Raw genomic sequence first — 13,309 nt, forward strand, 5'->3', positions numbered from 1 at the left:
TTGTTTTTACTGTTTTTTTTATTCTAAATTTTCATTTATAAAATATTTCGTTTTTTATCTCTACAAAAATCACAAAAAAATATAAAATTACAAAAGTTTTAAAAAATAAACTGAATATAGTTTTAATGTATTTTCTGTTTTGGACATTGTTTTTCTCTATGTAAATATTATTATGATGCTATTGTGTTAATTTAAATACTTCGGTAAATAAATTTTTTTATTAAACCCTATGTAAATATAACTATTATTCTTGTAATTTATATAGCAAAAATTACAAAAATGAAAAAAGTCATAAAGTAAAAAATTTATTTCTTAAATAAGTAAATAACGGTATAAGCACATGTGTGATCGCTCGCATCGTCCTTGTTCTGAAAACATTTTCTCTTTCTTTCATAAAAAATACCAAAAAAAACATTTTAAAGGTTAATCACATGTGTGATCGCTCGCATCGTCCTTATGCTAAACACTTTTTTTTATTTTTATAAAAAATACTAAAAAATATTTTAAAGGTTAAGCACATGTGTCATCGCTTGCATCGTCCTTATGCTGAAAAACATTTTCCCTTTCTTATATAAAAAGACCAAAAATATAAAATCTTCAAAAACTAAAAACATCCACATTTTCAAACAACAAACAATTTTTCTACCAGAACTACGTGATCCTTGATTCTCCATCAAGAGTGGAGATACGTAGGAGCAAGGCTAGTCCTTGTCAGGTTCACTTCCCCAAAAATCCAAATTTATCCATAACAAATTTCTCAAACAAACTTTTCAAGTAGTTTCTAAAATAACTACGTAACCCTGATTTCTCATTCTGAATGAGAATACGTAGGAGCAAGGTCAGTCTTTGTCAGACCCAAAAAAAACTATATTTTCTTTATTTAGAGTTTTATTTTTGGGGATAGTTAAACATTTTGAAAACCACATCACATTCGCGTATTTAATTAAGGGTACTGTCTTCGGGCAGACGTCATAGGGTGCTAATACCTTCCCTACACGTAACCGACTCCCAAACCTAGAATCTGGTTCTTGTAGACCATGCCTTATCATTTTATGCTTTTTCCGTAATTTTCCAGAATAAACTATGGTGGTGACTCCAAATCTCTTTTCAAAATCCGTTCATTTTTTTTGGATCGTCGTCCCGTCGCGATTCCGGTTGCGACAGTTAAAAATCTGTTTTAGTCCAGATTATTTTGTTAAATTCATTTCTAGAGTTTGAGTTGCTCTTAAAAAGCAAGTGCATACTACAAATATAGATGAAAGGCATAGCCTAGATCAGTAGCACATTGTGAACACAACTTAACATTGTTGCAGCAGTTGGCCGATCTGCACATTCTTTGCTTGAGTCCTTTTTATGTTTTTAAATCTGTTTGGCATTTAGATCATTTCTAGACATCTTGCATTAACTTCTTAGTGTTTGTTCAATTTTTGTTTGTTGTTTGAGTCTTGTGGCTTGTTCACATGTTGTTTCAACAGCTAAGTCAAATTTTGGTTGGTTAAAATGCTTATTTTGAGTGAGTTGGTGGCTGATCAATTGCAATTTTGAAATACTTTATTTCTGCTTCATTAAGCTGTTTAAAACAGTTTGAATTGTGCATTAAAACTTGTTGAAGCAAAGAGATTCACAGTTTTAGCTGCCCTGTGTGTTTTCACTACTTGAACCACCAAATTTTTTACCACTGTTTTCTTTAACAAGTTGATGTTTCAATCACTGCGTTCTGAATTTTGGAATTGGTGCCTGTTAATCTGATATGGAGTTGTAGCAAAAGCTTGGTTAATTTTTTCTTTTAAAAAAAGAGAGACAATTGACAAAAGAGATAATACAATAGTTTAAAAAGCCGAAGACCAGTGCAACTCATGTTTTTGAAAATCTGGCAGCACCAGAACCAGAAAATTGTATCAGAAGAGTGCATTTTCTCTTAGACAATTCAACAACTTCTTGTTGGTCTTTTATTTTTTTTTAAATCTTTTCCAGTGCCAATCATAGGTTCATTTTGAGTCATTTCCTTTTTGATAGCTTGTTTCTTGCTTGTCATTTGAATGATTATCTTAGTTTTGTCTCAAATGCATCTGCAATCTACTTCGCCCATCTTTAATTGAAGCTTTTCATTGCATATTTCATCTGGTCTAGAGTTTCCTTGAGTAGAGTCTACTCTGCTGTCATCTCCTTTGCCTTGTGCTTAACTGTTTGAGTGGCTGATTTGTTTTGTCCATCACTTTGTCTTAACCTAACCATTTTTTCTGATTGAGAAATCTAATTCCATTCTGGTTTTGGGGATGTGAAAGAAGGTAAGTGTGAATGGTAGCATATTAGGTGGTGGTGATCCACAGGATTCTCTGGCCTAGACTGAAAATTTCTCTTTTAAACCTTTCATTTTTGTGCTTTAAATTTTTTAAAGAGAAACCTCAATGATGTGAGATTAGTAAGGATAATTTAGCCTAAATTCCTTGGCATTGGCAAGAGAGTTCAGTTCAATTAACCATTTGTTGACTGTGTTCATTGTGCAGTAAAAGAAATGGGAATAATTAGATTGGAGCAGCTGTGATTTGTTTCAACTGCCACTACAATCACTGTTGTTTAAATTGATTACTGATTTCCTAGTGATGTTATTTGTGCTTGTGAATGTTTAAACTGTCATTGCACTCCTTTTAGTTTCAAATATTCCCTGCTGAATCGTTGATATACTCACTGTTTTGAAAGTGAATTGTTGATTTCATGGTTTAATAGAGCTTATTGAATCTTGATCTTGAATTAATAAGACCTGTTTGAAATTGGTAGATGAGCTAGTGATTTGCAAACGCTGTTTTGATTGAGCGTTGAATCTCCTAAGTTCTACAACAACTTGCTTTTAACTGCTTATGCATCATTTAGTTTTAGAAGAAGCTACAACACTTAAGATTCAAATTTTGATTGCATGGTTGAAATGAATTAGAGGACTACAGTCTGCGTTGCATCATATCATTCTTGTTCTTTGGATAAACCAATTTAGTCCATTAATTTTGAATATCTTGGATTGATGTTTAACCAGTTCAGTTCTTGTTTTGAATCATATATAATCTGAATCTGGTTCACTGTCCATGACCATTTGCATTTGCTAGAATTTGGTGTGACTTTGTGTGTAGAACTGCTTTATGTTGAATCATTAGACAGCAGCAGCAATACCTTGGCAGAATCTTGGGATAAGTGTCTCGGTTACAAGAAGGTAGTAGCTAGGAACAAACCTTAATCAGGGAAGTTGGTTTTTGTTTTTTCAAACTGTTCCTGTTTTACTTGTAATTGAAAGCATTGTGTGGTCCCTACTGATTATGGATTGATTTTATGGTATAGTATCACTTTGGGGGCAATCAATTGAGAGCAAATAGGACATTTTCCCAGCCTCATCTGCACTAACCGAGAAAGTCAGCCAGCTTCTTGATTTAGACCGAGAGAGGGTTGAAAGCCACATTTGCTCACGTGAAATATCTGCAGAAGTGGACCATCTTAGTGGGCAGCAACATTTGTGTTTGTAATAGTTTGTTATTGTTTTCTTCATTTTGATGTGTAATAGGCTTTTGTGTTAGCTTTCTTTTAATTTCATTGTAAAAGGTCATTCAAAGTCCAAGTGTTTTGGAAGAGTCCTTGGTGCTCTTTCAACTCTTGGCAACATTCCTTGTTTGATTTGTGCATGTGTTTAAATTCTTGTTTCACGTGTTTAGGAGTGATTTAGGCTAGAAGAGATTAAACTCTAAGCCTTTGTCACAATAGTTGTCCGCAATTAGGTGTCTAGTCATTTTGTTTGTCTTTAATTGTTTGTGTGATAGAGTCATGTATTTTGTTTTTAAAAGTAATTTTACTTTAAGGGGTATTTAGTTAGTAACATAAGACAATTTTGGCAAAGTAAGACTTGGTAGTTAAGTAGTCTCTTTGTCTCACCTCTCTTACCTGGAATTTGTCTAATTGTGAAACCTATAAACTGTTTAGATTAGAAAATCTTTTAGGAACAAAAGATGTCAAGTCATAGAATTAGTGAACTTGAGAAGCAAAATGCTCTTAGATTCATAAAAGAAGAACAAAAGAAACAGAGAAACCAAGAGCTTTTAAGAGAACTCATTCAAGAGGGTAAATCATTCATTAAAAATTTAAGTGGGTTTTCTCGTCGGGAAAGAGAGTTTAGAGACAAACTTATGACGTTCTTGAATGAGGGAAGTAAAAGAAGAATTAAGAGAGAACATAGAGAATTACAAGAAAGAATAGAAAGAAAAGAGAGAAGAAAATAGAGAAGAAGAGAAAAAGAGAGAAGAAGAGAAAAAAAGAGAAGAAGAGAGCAAGAGAGAAGAGAAGAGGAAGAAAGAAGAGAGCAAGAAAGAAGAGAAGAGGAAGCAAGAAGAGAAAAACAAGAAAAAGAAAAGAGAGAAAAGGAAGAAATTGAAAGAAAAGAAATGGAAGAAGAGAAGAACCTAAGGAAACATCTCCTCATACACTCACAATAGAACCTAGACTATTAAGGGGAGGTTTTCTTTCCTTTCACTTTTCTCCATTTATTTTTGAATTTCCAAAATTTCACTTTTCTTTCAAAGAATTTGCCATTCCATCTCTTCAAAATTTGCAATTTTCACCATGTGGCATTTCACAACTTGAGTTATGGTTACCTCTATGGTTACCTCTAACTCAAGACAAAATTAAATTTTCAAATGAAGAAAGGCTTCTTAAATTTATAAAAATTGAACATTTTAACATTAGGAAGCCTTCTTCTAAACATACCTTTCTATGTATCTTATTGGTTCAATTAAAACTAATTGGAGATATGTTTGATGCTTATTGCAGATTCACAATTGATCCAGGAGGAACTTGTATGGAGCTTACAAAAATAAGTCTTCAAGCAAACCATTAGAACCACATTTCAGGACAAATCCTTTCTAAGAAGGAGGGGATGATAGATGGGCCCAAGCTCAATTATCTTAGTGTAGTATTTCTTTTATTTTTATTAAAGTATGTGTAAAAGGTGTTAGGTATGTGATAGATAGGAGGTACTTTTAGTCCTATATATAAACATGCCAACACCTCTTGTAAGACACTTTTGAGAATATTGAATTGCATTTCTGTGGAGATGACTCCAGAACCAATTCATCCTTGAAAGTCAAGGCCGGAGAATCCAAGGGATTCTCCCCGGCCACCTTCCATTCACTCTCCATCTTCATTCTCCCATTTACACTTCAAATTATCACTCCTCCATATCAACATCTTTCCCTCAACCGGTGTATGCACTTGGCACGCGTCTGCTTGCCCCGCATCAGACCGCTTGCACCACATCATCATTGCCTCTCACATTCACTCTCACGCGAACCACTTCTTCAGAATTCCATTTCTCTCTCGAAACAGCAACGCCCTTCTTAGGGCTTCTTCTCGAAGGATCATTCACCACACTGCCTTTTCCCCTCGAGACCCTCCTCACCGAACATCATCTTCATCAACCATGACACAAACTTCATCATCACGATTTCGCACCGTAAGTTTTCCTCACCGAACCATATCTTCCATTCTCACCGATTAGAACCTCCTATCCACAGATTTGAAAGCCTATTCACTGATCCTTCTCACATTCGAACCGATTATTCGATTCATCTGTAGTTTTACCCTTTTTCTAGGGTTGTCACCAATTAAATCTTCTTTTCCACCGTTCAAATCCGCTTCCGCATCAAACCCTAGGTTTTTAACCCAACAAACCTCCAAATCTAGGGCTCACCGTTTGTCTTCTTAGTTCTTCAACTATTTTCTCTGCCTCATTTGCTTCCTCTGTTCTGTAACACCCAAATATATTTAAAGGGTATTACTGGTAGTAGAGACTAAATTAGTCTGATATAAACAATCAAACTTTATTTCAATTCCTCCAAAGTACAATACCAAACTTACAAACTTTAAACAATATAGTCTTCACCACTTAACATAAATTTGAAATTTAACTTATAAGTCTTACACAACATATTTTTCCAATACAATTTATTCTTTTTACAAAAATCCCTGAAGTTTCTCCCCGCATCTCTCTCATCATGTCTAAGCTTTTTCAACCGCATCTGCAATATTATCTATTCACATATAACATGAGTTATATGATCATAGCACAAACAAATAAGGGTAAGCCAACCATATCATACAATCATTAAACTTATAATATAAATGTTTCAATCATGTATTTCTGCAATTGATAAATACCATTATCCCGATGTCATTAATTCATCATTTTTTTAATCATCTTTCTCATTTTCATAAACCTTACAAGTATACCATGCTTACTCACGAAGCCTTATGGTCAGACCGCTCTCTACCTGCTTCCTTAAGTCCCACCTGTATACTATGTCTTACTTTCTGAAGCCTTATGGTCAAACCTCTCTCTGCCTGCTTCTATAAAACTTACGAATCATATGTTTATGTCAAAGCCTTATGGTCAGACCACTTTCTGCCTGCTTTCATAAACCTCGAGTGTTACTTTGTTCATATCCAGCTCTCATGGTATAAATCGAACATACTACTCCCAGTAGTAAACATCATTTCATAAGTAATGATTTCTCATATCCAATCCAACATTTCATAAAATCAACAAATCATACCCTCTTATCCACCTAACTCAATCATGTTCATTCTTTAATTATAAATTGACAATAACCCGTTTTGATGTCAATACCCAAAATAAAGTAAACATATTGCCAGATATCATACTTCATATTATAAACTCATTTTTTTACAAGTATAACTCAACATATTTTCACCAATCAAAGGTCATAAATCAGCCAAAATACATCAACATGTCTTAGGAACTACATATTAAAGTTTGGGCTCAATGTAGCGGTAAATGAAATATATATGAAGTTTTTACCATGATAACTTTATGCATCTACAATCAACTTGTTTTATTTTATTTTCATCCTAGTAGAGATCTTTCTTTACCCCAATTGGTCACCGGAGAGGACCCAGATGTCTGAACGCATCAAACTCACCTTCGACGCCAGCACATATGATCAGGGATGTGCCAACTCAGGTTTTTAAGGTTCCTCTATCCTACCAACAAAGAAAGGCCCTCAATAATTAACAATTGATTTATTTAAATTATCTACCCTGTTTTCTTATGCTCTAAATCTGAAATGCCTAATTTTAATATTTTCACTTTCTCTCACAGCAACCTCAAACAATATCTGTACATCTATTTAATACCCATATACAAGCTATTATAGAACCCTTACTCCAGACCTTCCAACAAGATCAATTTCAGCCAACAAACTCATTCAAAACAGATTAAATTCATCACATCACAACATGTACAATTTCACAGTTTCAGTTATAACACCCAATATAATAAAAGTCATAAAACAGTTTCACAAGAGCACACCAGTTCAACATTCATATGCATATATTTTTATAAAATAAATTCATACAAAAATAATTAGCTCCCCTTACCATCAAAATAATATTAATATAAAAATTCAAGGGAAACAAGAAGTTGAATCTGGCAGAGCCGGTTAGACAACTTCTCATCCTTCCAAAAATACAATATAAATAAGAAATAAAAGGTATGGGGAAACAAGAAGTTGAATCTGACAGAGCTGGTTAGACAACTTCTCGTCCTTCCAAAAATACAATATAAAGATATAAGAAACAACAAAAGCTTTGGGGAAACAAGAAGTTGAATCTGGCAGAGCCGGTTAGACAACTTCTAATCCATCCAAAAATACAAAAATAAACACTTAATAATATGACATAACACAATCAACATCACATTTTACAACTATCACACTTGGATCTAAACACAAAAAGCATGTTCTCATTCAAATTTCAAGATCATACAGAAACAAAATACTTCATATTCAAAATTTAAAATCAGACAAAAGCAAAATATTGCATATTCAAGACTCAAGATAATACGAAACGAAATACTCAAGGTTAGCTCCCCTTACCATCTATTAAAGACTTAATCTCCTCGTTCTCTGAAAACTTTTAGAATATCCCCTTTGCAATTAGCAATTCTTCCAACTCTCTTCTCTCAAAATTTTTCTAAGTTCTTTGGTGTAAATTTTCAGCCTTCCCCCCTTAGCTATTTATAGCAAAAAAATTTACTATTCATTTTTACTATTCATTTTTTTTTATTCATTTTACTATTACAAAAATAATTTTTTATTTACAATTTGATGAATTCTGATCTCTTATGACTCAAAGCTACGTGGAATACTTATCCCTTCCAAAAATATATATATTTTTTTTACTATTCACTTTTTACTATTCACAATTTACTATTCACTTTTTACTTTTTTTTTTTCTAATATCTGACTTACAAATATTTTCAAGGATCTTACATCCTCTACTTCTTTCCGCTTTGCATCAATGTCAAGGATGCCTCGAGGAGTCCAAATCGCTCAAGTTTCGTCTTCTCCTCGGAGCGTCGTCTATCACATTTTGTATCTTGATATGACAGCTGATAATGCTAGACACCATAACGCAAAACAGGAGAAGGTAATTGCTGCAGGTGAAGAGTCTGTAACTATGTTGTCAGCAGTTTCCCTCATTCTATCTGTTATTGGAATAGCTGAAAATGTTGATGATAGGAAGAGATATGCTACAACCTAAAACCAAACAGTTTTCTAACATTTGATAATGAAGCAAAAGACCACTGAGAAACTTATTTTTAATTGCAAAATAAAATGATAGTATTAATATATTAGAAGCATCAATAACACTTAAGTTATCATTGGTTGGTTGAAAAAATAAATTTAGAATTGTATTCCTTCCCAAAAGGATAACGCCAAAGAGAAGTATCAAGTTTCCTATCCACACTTTTAATTATTACTTGCAAGTCTAACTCACACTTGTTAGGTTAAACTTCAATCTGCCACAGCCAAATAGGACAAAAATCTTGATAAACAAATTGTAAAACTTTCACTTTTTGTGATCAGTGTTGTGAAACTACTCACTGCAGTTCGATTTCAACATTGAAGTTTGTTTCGGTGTAGAAGTTTTCCAGTGTGTCTTTGTTGCTCCTAGCTGTCTGGGACGCTTGCTGTTCTCCAATTGTTGTTGTTCATACTCGCCAAAGGAGGGGGAGGTACCTGCAAAGATACTCCGACGCTCGAGTCAGATGTGAGTTATGGAGCCTCAGCTCTTAAGAGAGTGATTATGATACTGCTCTGAATATTATTTAGGGTCTCTAGAACATAGAGAGAACGTCCCTGGACCTTTGCCCTGTTACTGTATTTATAAGAAAAATAAGAATAACCACCTTACCTAAAAATGTGGTTAGTTACTTAACTGTTTAAATTATCTAAGATATTTTATGTAATAAATATAATATCTAAGATATTTTATGTAATAAATATCTTACTACATAACATGCCCCCCAAGTCCGAGTTAACCGTTCCGTTTTACGAACATGGTAACTATAGGACTTATGAGTTTGAGGGAGGCTGTATTCGTTGTATTAGAGAGCGTGTTTCAGGTTGTTGCTCATATGTGGTATGAACGTTTCAAACCAAGGATGACCGAGCGGTAGAGGCTGTATAGCCGAAGGTCATAGAAGCTGAATGCTTGAGGTCACGGACGGTAGAGGTCGAGTGGCATGTCAGGCCGAATGATTGAAGCCAAGCAGACGAATGTCATTGAGGCCGAATGGACAACATTAATGGCGTCGAACGGCCGAATACTTGAGCGCTCGTGGCCATGGATTGACGAGCGGTTGAAGCCAAAGGGACGACTACCTTTGAGGTCGAACAACCGAATGTTTGAACGCTCGTGGCTATGTATGGTCGAGCGGTTCAAATCAACGTGCGAATACCTTTGAGGCTGAACCGTCGACTGTTTGAATGCTCGTACACAGGGATCGACGAGCGGTTGAAAGCAAAGGTCGAACACCTTTGAGGCCGAACGGCCGACTGCTTGAACGCTCGTACAAAGGGAATGTAGAGCGGTTGAAACCAAAAGGAGGCCGAACGGCCGACTGCTTGAACGCTCGTACACAGGGATTGTCGAGAGGTTGAAACCAAAAAGGAGGCCGAACGGCCGACTGACTGAACGCTCGTACACATGGATTGTCGAGCGGTTGAGACAAAAAGGAAGGCCGAATGGCCGACTGTTTGAACGCTCGTACAAATGGATTGACGAGCGGGTTAAAGCAAAGGTCGGACACCTTTGAGGCCAAACGGCTGACTTCTTGAACGCTCGTACACAGGGATTGTCGAGCGGTTGATGTTCTGGGTGTTCTAGGGCGAACAACGACCAGAGGGAGTGTATCCCTTAGAACGCTTGTGGACATGGTTTGTCGAGCGGTTGATGTTCTGGGTGTTCTAGGGCGAACAACGACCAGAGGGAGTGTATCCCTTAGAACGCTCGTGGACATGGTTTGTCGAGCGGTTGATGTTCTGGGTGTTCTTGGGCGAACAACGACCAGAGGGAGTGTATCCCTTAGAACGCTCGTGGACATGGTTTGTCGAGCGGTTGATGTTCTGGGTGTTCTAGGGCGAACAACTACCAGGCCTAGGAGTGTTTTTCTCGGTTTTGAGTGCTTCAGCATGGACGAATCTCTTGAGTCCGCCTATGCATGTAAGATGTGCTTATCTGTGCTGTAACATTTAGAGAAAAACAAACCAATGCATTTACAAGGTTTGGAAAATTTAACATAAAAAACAGATGTTGTAAGACCATTCGATTTAGATAGTAGAACGCTCGGTTTTCGGTTGACCGTCTACTGTGACCTGCATAAGATATATATAAAATATATAGGTGAGACCGTTCGATAGAGTTGTAAACCTGGCGGCCGAACGTCAGGCCAAATGCTGGACGCTGGAGACCGAGCGTCAAAGAGATCGAATGGCCAAACGGTCGTGTCGATGGATGGTCGAGCCGTAGAGGCCGAGTTGACGAACGTTAGTGAGGCTGAGTGCTGGACGTTGGTGAAAACGAATGCTGGAATGCTTGAGACGTAAATCACCGAACGACTGAGGCGAAATAGTGGAGGCCAAGTGGCCGAACGTCATTGAGACCTAAAGCTGAACGACTGAGGAAAGCGGACGAACGTTATTGAGTCCGATTGGCTGATCATCAGTGGGGTCGAATGGCCCAATGCTTGAGTGCTCGTGTAGATGTATGGTCGAGCGGTAGAGGCCGAAAGCAGGAACGTTCGAGGTTGAAAGTTTGAACACATGAGACCGAATGGCCGAAAGGTTGAATGTTTGAACACGAGACCATGTGTGGCCGAGCGCTAGAGACCGAACGACAATGATGAGCGAATGGCCGAATGCTTTAGACTGAACGTCCGCGAGAACGAATGCTGGAACGTTTGAGACCCAAATGGCCGAACGCTTGTGGATCCGAATGACCGAATGCTGGAGTGTTTCAGGCCATGAATGACCGAGCGCTAGAGGCCGAAATTAGAAAGGCCGAACGGTCCATGCCAAGCTCCCGAACGTCGATGAGACGGATGGTCGAACGGTTGAGTCTAAGCGTCCGAACGTCATTGAGACGGGTGGCCAACATTAATGGCGTCGAAGGGCCGAACGTTGTGGACCGAGTGGACGAACGGTTGAGGCCGAGTTGCCGAACGTAAGGGAGACGGGTGGTCGAACGGTCGAGGCCAAGGATGGCCGAACATTATTGAGACGGGTGGCCGAATGGTTGAGGCCACGGATGGCCGAACGTTATTGAGATTGGTGGCCGAATGGTTGAGGCCACGGACGGCCGAACGTTGGGGACCGAATGGACGAACGGTTGAGGCCGAGTTGCCGAACGTCAGGGAGACGGGTGGCCGAACGGTCGAGGCCAAGGATGGCCGAACGTTGGGGACCGAATGGACGAACGGTTGTGGCCGAGTTGCCGAACGTCAGGAAGGCTCAATAATCGAGCATCAGTTTGGTCGAATGCTGGACGTTGGTGGAGCCGAGTGTCCGCATGCTGGAGTATTTGAGGATGAAGGACCGACAATGGAGTGTGGCTCGTTCTTGAGTGTCGACCAGGAAATGGTCGAACGGCAAGGAGATGGTCGACCTGGAAATTGTCGAATGACAATAAGGAAGGTTTTGTCGATCGGTCTCGATACACAATCGGTCTTGTCGGTCGGCCTAGATGGTCGACCTGGAGGATGGCGCGTCTTTGATGGTTGACCTGGAAATTGTCGAACGGCAATGAGGAAGGTTTTTGCCGATCGGAGATGGACGACCTTGGAGGGTGACGCGTCTTTGATGGTCGACCTTTAAATGGTCGAACGGCAAGGAGATGGTCGACCTGGAAATTGTCGAACGACAATAAGGAAGGTTTTGCCGATCGGTCACGGTCGACCCAGATTGACGACCTTGGAGCATCGTTGAGTCCATGTGTCGGACTTATCGGACGGTTCAGTAAAAGTGGGGTTCAGGCCAAATTAGTTGTTGCGTTCACAATGGATGGCGGCGGATTTCTGCAACGCTGGCCGAGGCCCTATAGAGGAGAGATTGGATGAAACCTTCCACGACAGAGAAGGAACCATCTGCTCAGAGATTCATTCGGGAACCTTAAATTGTTGATGACATATGGGGATTAGAAATTTGGACGCCGTGGAGGCAGAAACAAAACGACACGTGGATGCCGTGGGTGCTGCGGAAGACGCGGAAGATGGGTCGGACAATGCGGCAGACTTGGAGGCGCCGAAAGGGCTTGTCTCTGGTTTGGGTCTGACCTGTCAAGGGGTGCGATTTCTCATAGGCACTCACTGGCGCGATTTCGTAGAGGTGCTCGCGGTGGAGTCAATGGCTCACGGAGGAGAATCCTGGCGTGATGCGGCAGCTTCATCTTGATGGAGTAGCTATATCCGAAAAAATGATTCGTGGAGGCCGAGGCTCCTCTTGTGGCTTCTTTGGGATTGCACTCGGCCCCACGGTGGGCACCAAAATGTTTCGATGTAGAAGTTTTCCAGTGTGTCTTTGTTGCTCCTAGCTGTCTGGGACGCTTGCTGTTCTCCAATTGTTGTTGTTCATACTCGCCAAAGGAGGGGGAGGTACCTGCAAAGAACTTCGACGCTCAAGTCATATGTGAGTTATGGAGCCTCAACTCTTAAGAGAGTGATTATGATACTACTCTGAAATATTATTTAGGGTCTCTAGAACATAGAGAGAACGTCCCTGGACCTTTGCCCTGTTACTGTATTTATAAGCAAAATAAGAATAACCACCTTACCTAAAAATGTGGTTAGTTACTTAACTGTTTAAAATATCTAAGATATTTTATGTAATAAATATAATATCTAAGATATTTTATGTAATAAATATAATATCTAAGATATTTTATGTAATAAATATCTTACTACATAACATGTCCCCCAAGT

This window comes from Vigna angularis, chromosome 9 (genome assembly GCF_016808095.1).
Source record: "Vigna angularis cultivar LongXiaoDou No.4 chromosome 9, ASM1680809v1, whole genome shotgun sequence".
In the NCBI taxonomy this organism is placed as follows: domain Eukaryota; kingdom Viridiplantae; phylum Streptophyta; class Magnoliopsida; order Fabales; family Fabaceae; genus Vigna; species Vigna angularis.